The 13,450-nt window shown below is 45.8% G+C and overlaps 1 protein-coding gene across 5 annotated transcripts in view; it reads left to right on the plus strand.

The window, feature by feature from the left end:
• Positions 1-13,450, plus strand: part of LOC114202369 (uncharacterized) — a 59,370-nt gene that overhangs the window by 20,546 nt on the left and 25,374 nt on the right. Inside the window, exons 1-2 of one of the 5 annotated variants that reach the window (XM_088019297.1) lie at positions 8,701-8,778; positions 10,552-10,664. The exons of 1 other annotated variant lie outside the window; for it this stretch is intronic. The gene's annotated coding sequence lies outside the window, so the exon portion shown is untranslated. 3 more of the 5 variants (XM_028095544.2, XM_028095536.2, XM_028095537.2) reach the window with 3 other exon arrangements.

Below are 13,450 nucleotides of genomic sequence, written 5' to 3' on the forward strand. Positions count from 1 at the left end.
TTGTACTATTAGCAAGAAGTCAGGCCATGTCTTCAACACTCTGCTTAGAAATCTGTTCAGCTAAACGTTCCAGTTCATTATTTATAAGTTCTTTGTATGAAGCACTAGAACACAGTTTAGCCAAGTTCTCTGTCACTTTATTACAAAAATTATCTTTTCCTCCAATTGTCTTTTTTTTTTTTTTAAAGATTTTATTTATCTGTTTGACAGAGAGAGACCCAGCGAGAGAGGGAACACAAGCAGGGGAGTGGGAGAGGGAGAGGCAGACTCCCCGCCGAGCAGGGAGCCCGATGCGGGCTCGATCCCAGGACCCTGGGACCATGACCTGAGCCGAAGGCAGACGCTTCGCAACTGAGCCACCCAGGCGCCCCCAATTTTCTTTTTTTTTTTTTAAAGAACTACTTTTTGAAGATTTCATTTATTTATGTGCCAGAGAGAGAGAGCAAGCACAAGCAGGGGGAGAGGGAGAGGGAGAAGCAGGCTTCCCGCCGAGCAGGGAGCCCGATGCGGGCTCGATCCCAGGACCCTGGGATCCTGACCTGAGCCGAAGGCAGATGCCTAACGATGGAGCCACCCAGGCGCCCCTAAATAAATAAAATATTTTTAAAAAAATGATTACCGGGCACCTGGGTGGCTCAGTTGGTTAAGCGACTGCCTTCGGCTCAGGTCATGATCCTGGAGTCCCAGGATGGAGTCCTGCATCGGGCTCCCTGCTCAGTGGGGAGCCTGCTTCTCCCTCTGACCCTCCCGATTCTTGTGCTCTCTCTCATTCTCTCTCTCTCAAATAAATAAATTTTAAAAAATCTTAAAAAAAATAAATGATCACCTCTGTAGACTCTAAATAAGGTCACGTTCTGAGGTGTGTGGTCAGGATTCGAACATATCTCTTCTGCGGGGATGCAATTCAACGCATAACAATCAACAAAGAAATAGACAGCTTGAACAACACTATAAACCTTGACCTAACATATACATGGAGCACTCCACCCAACTACAGCAGAATATACATTATTCTCAAGTGCACAGGGAATATTATACAGTATAGACCAAGTGCCAGGTCATAGAACAAACCTCAAAAATTTCATGATGCAGTCTTGTCAAAAGAACACTGCAACCAGCTTAACACTGCCAAATCTGGAACAGTTAGAGCATTCAAATAATGATAGCAGGTTATAACCAAAAGAATAAAATAAGTCCATGGATCCATATTTATATAAATATGCAAATGTATAAACAAGTAGGAGAGAAGGGAAAACTCTTATTTCTTTAAAGTAAAATATCAATATATTAGAAATGACATAATTAGAAAACTCACCCCTTGGTGGCCAGCACAGTAATATTTGTCTTAGGCAAGAATCATCATGAATGCAAAAATTAGGTGGGTGAAAGTTTTATGAGGGAATATTAGTCTTAAAACCTCTGCCCACGAGATACTTGTTAATTACAATTGGAAAAATAAGAATTTTACAAAAGAGAAATCTGGCATTTACCACCTTAAGCAATCAAAATGAATATCGCTATTTTTGGCACAAATAAATATGGAACTCTTGATATGGATCTCTGATAAAGACACATCACTTGTGTAGTATTCCTGCCAAAAATGCGTAACGTGAATCTAAATCATGAGGAGGGGCGCCTGGGTGGCTCAGTTAAGTGCCTGCCTTCGGCTCAGGTCATGATCCCAGGGTCCTGGGATTGAGCCCCGCGTCGGGCTCCCTGCTCCGCGGGAAGCCTGCTTCTCCTTCTGCCACTCCCCCCGCTTGTGTTCCCTCTCTCGCTGTGTCTCTCTCTGTCAAATAAATAAAATCTTTAAAAAAAAATCATGAGGAAACACCTAACAAACCCAGGATAGAGTCATTCAGCATGAAAATGGCAACACTTTTAAAAATGTTGAGGTCAGGAAAGACTGAAAGACTGATCCAGTTTAAAGGTAACTAAAGAGGGGCACCTGGCTGTCTCAGTCAGGGGAACATGCGGCTCTTGATTTTGGAGTTGTGAGTCGAGTCCCACGTGTGGACTAGAGTTTACCTAAAATTAAAAAAAAATTTTTTTTTTTTAAATTTAGAGGTAACTAAAGATACATGCAATCGGACATTGAATCCAAGTTTTGTTTCTTGGACTTTATGAGGACTATTGATGGAATTTGAATAAGTTCTGTGTATTTGATAATAGTACTGCATTTAGGTTCATTTCCTCAATTTGATAACTTACTGTGGTTAGATAATGGAATGACCTTCTTGGAGACACTCTGCAGTGTTCAGAATGTAGAGGAATTATGTCTGCAACTCATGCTTCTACCTTTCGAGAGAAGTATTTTCTTTTATGGAGAAAGCAGACATGGTAAAATGTTGACATCTGGGGAATGTAGGTAAAATGTATTTAGGAATCTTCCCTATCCTGTAAATTCTGTAATTCTGTGATTGTTTTTTCAACTTTTCATCAGTATCAAATCATTTCTAAATAGATAAAAAAATGAATTTAGCAAAGTAATCAGATGTCAGGTCAATATATCCAAGTCAGTTCTATTTCTACATACAAGAAAAACTTTGCAAAATGGAATTTAATAAAATGAATCTATTTTCAAAAGTATCAAAATACTAAATGTAAAAAAAAATCTTGTGCTGTGGGAACTGTTCAGTATCATGTACTGATATTGAAGAGTTGTTCAGTTGTTGTTGATACATGAACCTACACAGGTGATAAAACTGAATAGAACTTCGTACATCAACATGAGTGTAAGTGAAACTGGAGAAATCTGAATACGTATTATGGGCTGTATTAAGGTCAATATTCTGGCTGTGATGTACTGTAGTTTTGCAAAATGTTAACATTGGGGTAAACTGGGCAAAGTATAAGGATCTCTTTCTGTTATTTTTAACACTACAGGTGAATTTATAATTATCTCAATAGAAGTTTCAATTAAAACAAATCTAATAAAGATGTAAAAGGGGAATGAATAAACTATTATATAGAGTCAATGGAATATTATGTTCTATGACTTAAAGTGCAACTGAATAAACCATATGTTCAAGCCCTAGGTATATAATATCATTGTTAGAGGCCAAAATAAAGCGAAACGGAATTACATATTATTTAGAGAGGCATGTATCTTGTGACAAAATGATGAAACAGAAGCAAGAAAATGATAACCAAACTATTCAGGATGGTGTCTGCTTCTGTGGAGGGGCAGCAAATAGAAGCTGCAAATTATTTGTAATTTCCTGTTTCTCAGACTGGGTGACAGATTCATGAACATTCATGAGAAAGTACTTGTAACTAATGTGAGATGAAAGGAGGACATAAATATAGACAATTTAGATTTTGAAAAATTATAGGAGAATACTAACGATAATCATGTACCACTAAATATGAAAGGTTATATTAAATTTCTCAATTTTCAGGGCGCCTGGGTGGCTCATTTGTTAGGCATCTGCCTTCGACTCAGGTCATGATCTTGGGGTCCTGGGATCGAGCCCTGCATTGGGCTCCCTGCTCGGCAGGGAGCCTGCTTCTCCCTCTTTCCCCTGCTTCTGCTCTCTTTGCATCTGTCAAATAAGTAAATAAAATCTTTAAAAAAATTCTCAATTTTCTTGCAAATTATACATGACCAAAATGGACCAAGCAGAAAAAGCAAGACTGAATAAGTCAGTAACAAATATGGAAATTGAATTGTAGTCAGAAATTTCCCTTAAGAAATGTAGCAAGCTTAGGTTACTGAACAGTAAAATTTTACCAAACATTAAAGGACTTGATCATTATGTTATACAAGCAGTATTGGAAAGATTTTTTTTAAAGATTTTATTTATTTATTTGACAGAGAGACACAGCGAGAGCAGGAACACAAGCAGGGGGAGTGGGAGAGGGAGAAGCAGGCTTCCCGCCGAGCAGGGAGCCCAGTGCAGGACTTGATCCCAGGACCCCGGGATCATGACCCGAGCCGAAGGCAGATGCTTAACAACTGAGCCACCCAGGCGCCCCTGTATTGGAAAATTTTAAAAGGATAGATTACTCCCAAATTCATTTTACAATCCTAGTATAAACTTCATACCAAATCTGGATAGAGACTATAGAAAAACAATGATTATAGACCAAATAGATGAAAGTTTTCTGGGTAAAATGGAATCCAGGTTACTTTCCCCACACATTTGTATATTTAGGTTGAACTATATGAAATTACCGATAATGGGCCATTTTTGACATATATGGTGGATTTTTCTTTCCAAAGATGGCTGTAGCCAAGAGCCAGCCCTTTTTACCTCCCCTTCCACAATGTGGATGTACCACTCCTCCCACTGAGTCCCGTTTGCTGATGGTCCCTGGTAGCTGCAGAATGTGGTGGTGGTCTGCTGCGCCCCCTTACACACACACGCACACACACTGACACATGTGCACGTGCGCACATATACATGCACACACGTGCCACACGGGCACACACAGACGGACACACGTGCATGCGTGCACACACACACATGCACACAGTGCGGACACACGGGCTACACGCGGGCACACACATACATGCACACACGTGCACACGTGTTACACATATGCACAGACATGTTACACGTGGGCACACATGCACACACGCACGGAGACGTGCGAGCGCGCGCACACACACACACACACACACACACACACACCATAAGTTAAAAAAAGGCAATGCAGCTTCTGCTGTCCCGACTGGAGTACTTGCTCGTGAAGCTCTCAGGCTGCCATGTGGCCAGTCCCTCAGGCTCTGGTGCTGGGGGGAGCCTCTGAGAGTCCACGCGGAGAAACTACATAGGTTCTGAGGCTACATGAAGAGAAAGAGATGCCCATCCACCTCCCCATATACACTCCAGTGCCATCTTCCCAGCTGCAGCCACCAAACGGGACAGCATTACATGAGATGTCCTGAACCACAAATGCCCAGCCAAACCTTTCCTGAAATCCTGACCAACAGAACCATGAGAACATCTTTGTTGTTATGTATGCTAAGATTTTGGGGGTGACATTTTAGGCAGAGTTGTGATTGAAATAGAAATTTGGCCTGGAAGTAGGGTCCTACTGGCCTTGGCACTGGGCGGTAAGCAGAATCTGGAAGACTCTTGAGGAAAATATTAGTGAAAACCTGAAGGGCCCTTGGGAAGGTTATTAGCAGAGCCTAGAGGTTGTTGGTGAGAGCTTGAAGGAACTCGAGGACAGTGTTATGGGAACATGGGGAAAGGAGACTTTTTAGGTAAAGGCAGACAAGTTATCAACATTGCCATCTAATGTAGATGGAAGATAGAAAACCCACCTAATGCCCTCAAATGGACGAGCCGAGATGTTAAGTGACCCAGACAGTTTTTTCAGCTAGTAAAATGTCCCCAAAGTAAGAAATGCCCTCAGGAGGGGCGCCTGGGTGGCTCAGTCAGTTAAGTGTCTGCCTTCAGCTCAGGTCATGATCGCAGGGTCCTGGGCTCGAGCCCCACATCGGGGTCCCTGCTCAGCAGGTTCTGCTTCTCCCTCTCCTCCTGCCCCTCCCCCTGCTCGTGCTCTCTCTCAAATGAATAAATACCTCATGAACCCCTTCAGACGAAAAAAATGCTTTCTGACGACCTCCCCCACTTCGTGTGTACCCCCTGCAACAACACATATGTATAATTACTAAACTCCTTCTCCACCAAAATACTCTCAAAACAGAAATTTGGGAGTTCTCCTCTTTAAGAACAAGAAGGGGGGGCGCCTGGGTGGCTCAGTCGTTAAGCAACTGCCTTCGGCTCAGGTCATGATCTCAGGGCCCTGGGATCGAGCCCCACATCGGGCTCTCCGCTCAGCGGGGAGCCTGCTTCTCCCTCTCCCACTCCCCCTGCTTGTGTTCCCTCTCTCGCTGTGTCTCTCTCTGTCAAAAAATAAATAAAATGTTTAAAAAAAAAAAAAAGAACAAGAAGGAAGTCCGGGTGCCTCGGTGGCTCAGTCAGTTAAGCTCCTGACTCTTGATTTTGGCTCAGGTCATGATCTCAGGGTCCTGGCTCGGATGGGAGTCTGCTCGAGGATTCTCCTCCTCTCCCTCTGCTCTTCCCCCCTGCTCACATGTTCTCTAACTAAATAAATAAAATCTTAAAAAAAAAAGAAGTAAATCAACAAGCCCTCAGTGAGATAAGCCATGGCATCAGCTGGTAAACTCTAAGAACCCAGTTGCAGATCTGGGGGAAAATAATTTTGAAGATTTTATTTATTTATTTGAGAAGGAGACAGAGCATGAGTCGGGGGGAGCAGCAGAGGGAGAGGGAGAAGCAGACTCCCCGCTGAGCAGGGAACCAATGCGGGGCTTGATCCCAGAGCCCCAAGATCATGACCTGAGCTGAAGGCAGACACTTAACTGACTGAGCCACCCAAGTGCCCCTGGGGGAGAAACATTTTGACGAAAATTTCATTACAACCTCAATTTCCAAGAATATTTTCCATCACTTTTCCATGAGGTTGAAGACATGCTAAGTAAAGAGTTACCATGAGTGTTATGAGTGTTCAGTTAAAAAAAAAAAAAAAGAAATGGCAAAGTGAGTAGAAAGAAAAAAAATATAGGACAAAACTTATGGTATGGGGCGCCTGGGTGGCTCAGTCGGTTAAGCATCTGCTTTCTGCTCAGGTCATGATCTTGGGGTCCTGGGGTTGAGTCCCACATCGGGCTCCTGAGTCTGTTTCTCCCTCTCCCTCTGCCCCTCCCCCCTGCTTGTGCTCTCTCTGTCTCTTTCTCAAATAAATAAAATCTTTCAAAAAAGGTTAAAAAATAAAAATCTTAAATTTTTTTTAAAAAAAACTGAAAAATTCAAAGATATATTGGTGGAGTAGAGTCAATGTAATAAAAATACCAATGCTTACAAAATATAAATTTAATAAAATTCCTGTCAAAACAATAAAAGCATTTTCTTTCTTGAAATGGGACAGATCTTAACATTTCCATGAAAGTTTGCAGGTCTCAAACTATCCAAGGCAATCATGGGCAAGGACAATTAGAAGAGATTTCTGTTCTAGATACATGAGGTTTTTATTAAGCTAGAATAATAAAACAGAGTGGTGGGGCGCCTGGGTGGCTCAGTTGGTTAAGCGACTGCCTTCGGCTCAGGTCATGATCCTGGAGTCCGGGGATCGAGTCTCGGCTCAGGTCATGATCCTGGAGTCCGGGGATCGAGTCCCGCATCGAGTCCCGCATCGAGTCCCGCATCGGGCTCCCTGCTCGGCGGGGAGTCTGCTTCTCCCTCGGACCCTCCCCCTCTCATGCTCTCTCTATTTCATTCTCTCTCTCAAATAAATAAATAAATCTTTAAAAAAATAAAAAAGATTTTATTCATTTATTTGACAGAGACACAGCGAGAGCGGGAACACGAGCAGGCGGAGCGGCAGAGGGAGAAGCAGGCCTCCCGCGGAGCAGGGAGCCCGAGGCGGGACCCGAGGCGGGGCTCGATCCCGGGACCCCGGGACCGTGACCTGAGCCGGAGGCAGACGCCCGGCGCCCCGCACTTCAATTTTAAAAATCCTGATCTTAGATATACCCGTCTCTTGTCAGTGAGTCCTCCTGATGTTCCGGCGTTGAGGAGCGCACTGGTTTTATGGGTAACGTCTGTGTTTATCTCCGAGCGCGAGCGCGAGCGCGCACACAGCCCGGGAGGGGAGGCAGGGGGAGAAACAGATTCTCCGCCGCGCAGGCAGCCCAACAAGGGACCCGGGGCCCGTGGCCCGGGCCGGAGGCAGACGCCCGACTGACTGCGCCACCGCGGCGCCCGGGAAGGTCCCTTTAAGTTTCAGACGTTCGTTTCGTCCTGTGGAGGTGGTGCTGTTTCCCCTCGGACTCGCTGATGGGCCACCCGTGTTCGCGCCGCGTTCCAGGGTGCTGGCGGGAGGTTCTGCCCGCTCCTCTCTGTGGGCAATGCCTCAGGGTGGTCGAGTGTTGCAGGGTCATCCTCAGGTTTTGTCTGAGCTTTTTCAAACCATACATTTGTCGATTTTGGTGTCTTTATGCTGAGTAGTCAGTAGAAAAATTCCTCCTTCTATTTCCTCTGGTAATTTTACATGTAAGAATTCTCTGATCACTTGAAAAAATTCCCCGGAAACTCAATGTTTGATGCTTTTCGGCGCGGGATCTCTGAAACTGTCTTCATCTTTACTCATGAAGTGGTTTTCTCCTTTCTCGGGTCAAATTTGACACATCCATTCCTGGAGAGTCAGCTGTTTCACCAAGAATTTCTAATTTCTTAGCGTTCAGGGGATTCTCACTCGACTTCCTGCATGTCTGTGGTTATTCTCTCTTTATCACCCTGCCCTTCTGTCTCTTTGTAAGGGTAGTGACTTGTTTGTAACTCCCCCCCGCACTTGAATTATGATCAGCTTTACTTTTTCCTGTTAATTCCTATCTACTTAACGTAAATGTACGCATACATTTTTTTATTTCCTCACTTGAATTCTTAAGCCAGTTGTCTTTTTTCCCCCCTTTTTTCTAACGTATTGGTGGGTTTGAAATCCTGACCCTATACATCGCTCCCAGACGCGCGTTCACGCCGCTCGCTCCCGGGCGGGCGGTCGCCCTCGCGTCTGCAGGCGACCAGCGAGCCCCAGACGCAGGGACGCCTACGTGCCGCGGTGCCTTCTGGGAAGTGTAGTTCAAAGGCGGCTTCCTGGAGTGACCAAAAAAAAAAAAAAAAAAAAGGAAAGAAAAGCAAAAACAAAGGCGTCTTTCTCTCGCGCACGCGTACTCGCACTCACACGGCCCCTGACGCTTTCGGGTTGCGCCCCTTCTCTTTGTCCGTCGCCGCCAAGCAAGAGGCGAGTGTGGGCGTCTCCGCGCGCGCGCCCGCATCTCCGTGCGCGGCCCCCGGCTCCGCCGCAGCCCGGTCGGCAGCCCGCGGACCCACAAGCACCGCACGGAGGTCCGCGGGCCGGGGAGGCGCGCGGGCCAGGGGCGCATGCGGGCCAGCGGCGCATGCGGGCTGGGGGCGGGGCGGCGGCGGGGCTGGGGGCGCTGGGGCGGGTCACGTGGCTCGTGGGCCTGCGCGTCCAACGACGGAGGTCTGGGGTCCGTGCTGGCGGTGGGGGTGGTTCGGGGGCGGACTTCGTCCGGGCCGGCGTTTGGGACGAGTGCGGGGGTCGTGTGGGCGGCAGGCTCGGAGGCCTGTGGGCACCGGCGTGTGGGCGGGCGGGGGTTCGCGGGCAGCGCGGCGGGGCGCGTGGTGAGTGGGGGGGCGCGGGGTCCGCGCGCGGGTGCGGGGACGCCCCGGTTCCTGGATGCGGCCCTCGAGGGCGCCCCCTCGCCGGGCGTCCCTGGCTGTGCGGGGGCCGCGGGCCCCGGGCACGTGCGCCCCGGGGGCCGCGCAGGGAGGGTGTGGGGTCCCGCTGCCGGGGCGACTTCCCTGCAGGGCCGCCTGTCCCCCTCCAGTCTGGCTTCACCCAGCCCCGTTCTGCCTCTTATCAGTAGAGCTGTTTTTTTTTTTTTTTAAAGGATTTTATTTATTCATTTGAGACGCAGAGATACAAAGAGAAAGCAGGAGCAGGGAGAGAGGCAGAGGGAGAGGGGGAAGCAGCGGGGCTCCATCCCAGGACCTTGCGATCATGACCTGAGCCCAAGGCAGACGCTTAACCATCGGAGCCACCCAGGCGCCCCAGTAGAGCTGTTTTTAAAGGCTTCGCTACTAAAAACAAAAACCCCAAAGCCAGAAACAAACCCCACATAGGTTTTTGATAGCAGCTGGTTGCTACGGCCTGAAGTTCTCTCTCTCTGACTGTGATCCACCTCTGCCACTTTGGACACTCCATTCTACGATTTCGGGGTCTCACGTTTATCGCCTGAAAATGAGGGAGTGCAAAGAAATGACCTTTTTCTTTTTTTCTTTTCTAGTTCTAATGCTTTTTGCTGTCGTTAACGCATACTTTTTTTTTTAAATATTTGTTTATTTGAGAGAGAGAGAGAAAACAAGCCAGAGAGGGGCAGAGAAGCAGACTCCCAAGGAGCAGGGAGCCCGATGCGGGGCTCGATCCCAGGACCCTGGGAGCATGACCTGAGCCTAAGGCAGGCGCTTAAGGACTGAGCCACCCAGGCGCCCCTGTTTTGTTTGTTTTTAAGTAGCCTCTACACCCAGCGTGGAGCCCAATGCGGGGTTTGAATTCACGACCCTGAGATCCACACCTGAGCCGAGATGGAGAGTCGGGCACTTAACTGGCTGAGCCATCCCGATGCCCTTCTTTCTTTTGTTTTTATCCTTATTTTGCCCTGGTGCCATTATTTCTGGATAGGGGACTGGATGGCACCAGTACTGGAATGTAAACAGAAATTCTGGAGGCCTTTGCCCCCCCCCCACCCCCCACTTTTGTTGAGGGGCTGTGACTGCAGGTCTTTGGGGATACTGAATGGGACCAGTGGCCTGGATCTGCCACTTCCTAGGTGTGTCATCGATGTTGGGCAAGTTGCTGAACCTCTGTGCCTTACCACTTTTTGTAATGGGTGCTGGATGCGTTAAAAAAAAATGTGTAAAACATCTGTCACAGTAAGTAGGTAAATGTTATTTTTTATTATTCTCTACGTTTCCCCTGAAATTCCTTCAGAACTTGATGCTAAGTGGAACTACACGATGATGCTGATGGTTGCCCCTTCCTTCTGAAGACAAATGTGAGAGCTGTCGCATGGAAAGCTGCGTGTTATGCAGGAAGCTGCCAAGGTACACAAAAATAGTCCGTTAAACTGGGCCAGTTGTACAGAGAAGGGCTTAGGCTTCCATTTGCTGAGAGGACACGTGGGAGCCATATAAAAGAGTTCAGGAGAAAACTTCTCAAAACTTCCAACTTTCAAAAACACGTTTAAATTAGAGTAAGGTTGAGTCTGCGTTTTTCTGAATAACAAATACTGGAAATAATACTACCACACTGATGGCTTGTCACACTTGTTCACCTGAAATTCTCAATTCTGTGTATTTTCTATAGTAAGTCTACATCATTTTTTTTTCTTTGAGAGGGAGTTGGGGAGGGACAGAGGGAGAAGGGGGGAGAGAGTCTCAAGCAGACTCCCCGCTGAGCATGCTGAACTCAGGGCTTGATCCTAGGACCCCAAGATCATGACCTGAGCTGAAATCGCGAGCTGGATGCTTAACTGACTGAGCCCCCACAGGCACCTCTTAGGTCCACATCATTTGACATGACATGATGAGTTTTCTACTTTTGATGCGTTTTCATTGAAACCCAAGTAATCTTTACTGAGTAGTCTTTGACAACAATTACAAAGGAAATTTTAAAATCATACTGTGAATTTGGCCGTCTGCTTAAGGAAATGGCTTGTGTGATAAACATAGTTTTATTTGTCACAATGCCAGAATTTTTTTTTTTAAGATTTTATTTATTCATGAGAGACAGAGAGAGAAGCAGAGGGAGAAGCAGGCTCCCCACTGAGCAGGGAGCCCGATGCGGGACTCGATCCTAGGACCCTGGGATCATGACCTGAGCCGAAGGCAGACGCTTAACCATCTGAGCCACCCAGGCGCCCCCAATGCCAGAATTTTTATTATGTGAAATGAAGGTAAAGCATAATGCAAAGCAAATGACATTTGTTGTAGGTATATTTTCCTGGTGTTTGTGTGGAGCAGGGGAGTGGTTATGCGGTTATAACTGACTTTTTTTTTTAACCAAGCAGAGGTTTTTAAATTTTTTAATGGTCAAATTTATTGACTTTTAATTATGGTTTTTGTCTTTGTATTATGTATAGGCAAATTTTCCCCCAAATTACACAAATAATCATCTGTGTTTTCTTTTTAATTAAAAAATTTTTTTAAGATTTTATTTATTTATTTATTTGACAGAGAGAGACACAGCGAGAGCAGGAACACAAGCAGGGGGGGGTGGGGGAGGGAGAAGCAGGCTTCCTGTTGAGCAGGGAGCCCGATGTGGGGCTCGATCCCAGGACCCTGGGATCATGACCTGAGCCGAAGGCAGACGCTTAACCAGCTGAGCCACCCAGCGCCCCTTTTATTTTTTATTAACATATAACGTATTATTTGTTTCAGGGGTACAGTTCTGTGATTCAACAGTCTTACACAGTACACAGCCCTCACCATAGTACATGCCCTCCCCAATGTCCATCACTCAGCCACCCCATTCCTCCCACCCCCCACCACTCCAGCAACCCTCTGTTTGTTTCCTGAGATTAAGAGTCTCTTATGGTTTATCTCCCTCTCTGGTTTTGTCTTGTATCATTTTTCCTCTCTTCCCCAATGATCTGCCTTGTTTCTCAGATTCCACATATCAGTGAGATCATATGATAATTGTCTTTCTCTGATTGACTTATTTTGCTTAGCATAATACCCTCTAGTTCCATCCACGTTGTTGAAAATGGCAAAATTTCATTTTTTGATGGCTGCATAATATTCAATTGTATACATACACCACATCTTTATCAATTCATCTGTTGATGGACATCTGGGCTCTTTTCCATAGTTTGGCTATTGTGGACATTGCTGCTAATAAACATTGGGGTGCATCAACTGTTTTCTTAAGGCATCGTTGTGGTTTAAATTAAAATCCATATGGAAGTAGTTTGTTTTAATGTGTGAGATACAAAACTAGCTTTATTTTCTTCTAAATATTAATAATTTCTGTTCATTAAACAATCTCTGCCCCTTTCCCCGCTCATGTGCATGTTCTGTCTTTCTCAAATAAATAAAATCTTAAAAAAAAAGCCACATTTATGGCCTGCTAAATTCTTTTTTTTTTTTTTTAAGATTTTATTTATTTATTTGACAGAGAATGACAGAGCGAGAGAGGGGGAACACAGCAGGGGTAGTGGGAGAGGGAGAAACAGGCTCCCTGCTCTGCCTGATGTGGGGCTCGATCCCAGGATCCTGGGATCATGACCCAAGCCAAAGGCAGATGCTTTAATGACTGAGCCACCCGGGTGCCCCTGGTCTGCTAAATTCTTACATATTTGAACTGTTATGCTTCATTCATCTGAATGTCTTATGGAGACAGTGTCAAATATTTTTAATTATTTGATTTTATAATACATGTTAATATTACATGGACCTGTTCACATTCATTATTCTGTAATTTTTTAAAAGATTTATTTATTTGAGAGAGGGGGTGTGTGCATGTTGGGGGAGGGGAAGAGGGAGAGAATCTTCAAGCAGACTCCCCACCGAGTGCGGAGTGGAGCCTGACTCAGGGCGCAATCTCACTACCTTGAGATCACAACCCGAGCCAAAATCAAGAGTCATTCGCTTAACCAACTGAGCCACCCAGGTGCCCCAATTATTTTGTATTTCTAAAAGTGTCCAAGGTATTCCTGAACGTTTTTTCTTCCAGATGAACTTTAGAATTGCTTGGATTTTTTTTTTTTTTTTAAGATTTTATTTATTTATTTGCCAGAGAGAGAGTGAGAGTACGAGCAGGGGGAGTGGGAGAGGGAGAAGCAGACTCTCGGCTGAGCAGGGAGCCTGATGCGTGACTCAATCCCAGGACT

Source organism: Eumetopias jubatus, unplaced genomic scaffold (genome assembly GCF_037043125.1).
Source record: "Eumetopias jubatus isolate StellerSeaLion01/CBP00866 unplaced genomic scaffold, mEumJub1_p1.0 scaffold_16, whole genome shotgun sequence".
NCBI lineage: Eukaryota > Metazoa > Chordata > Mammalia > Carnivora > Otariidae > Eumetopias > Eumetopias jubatus.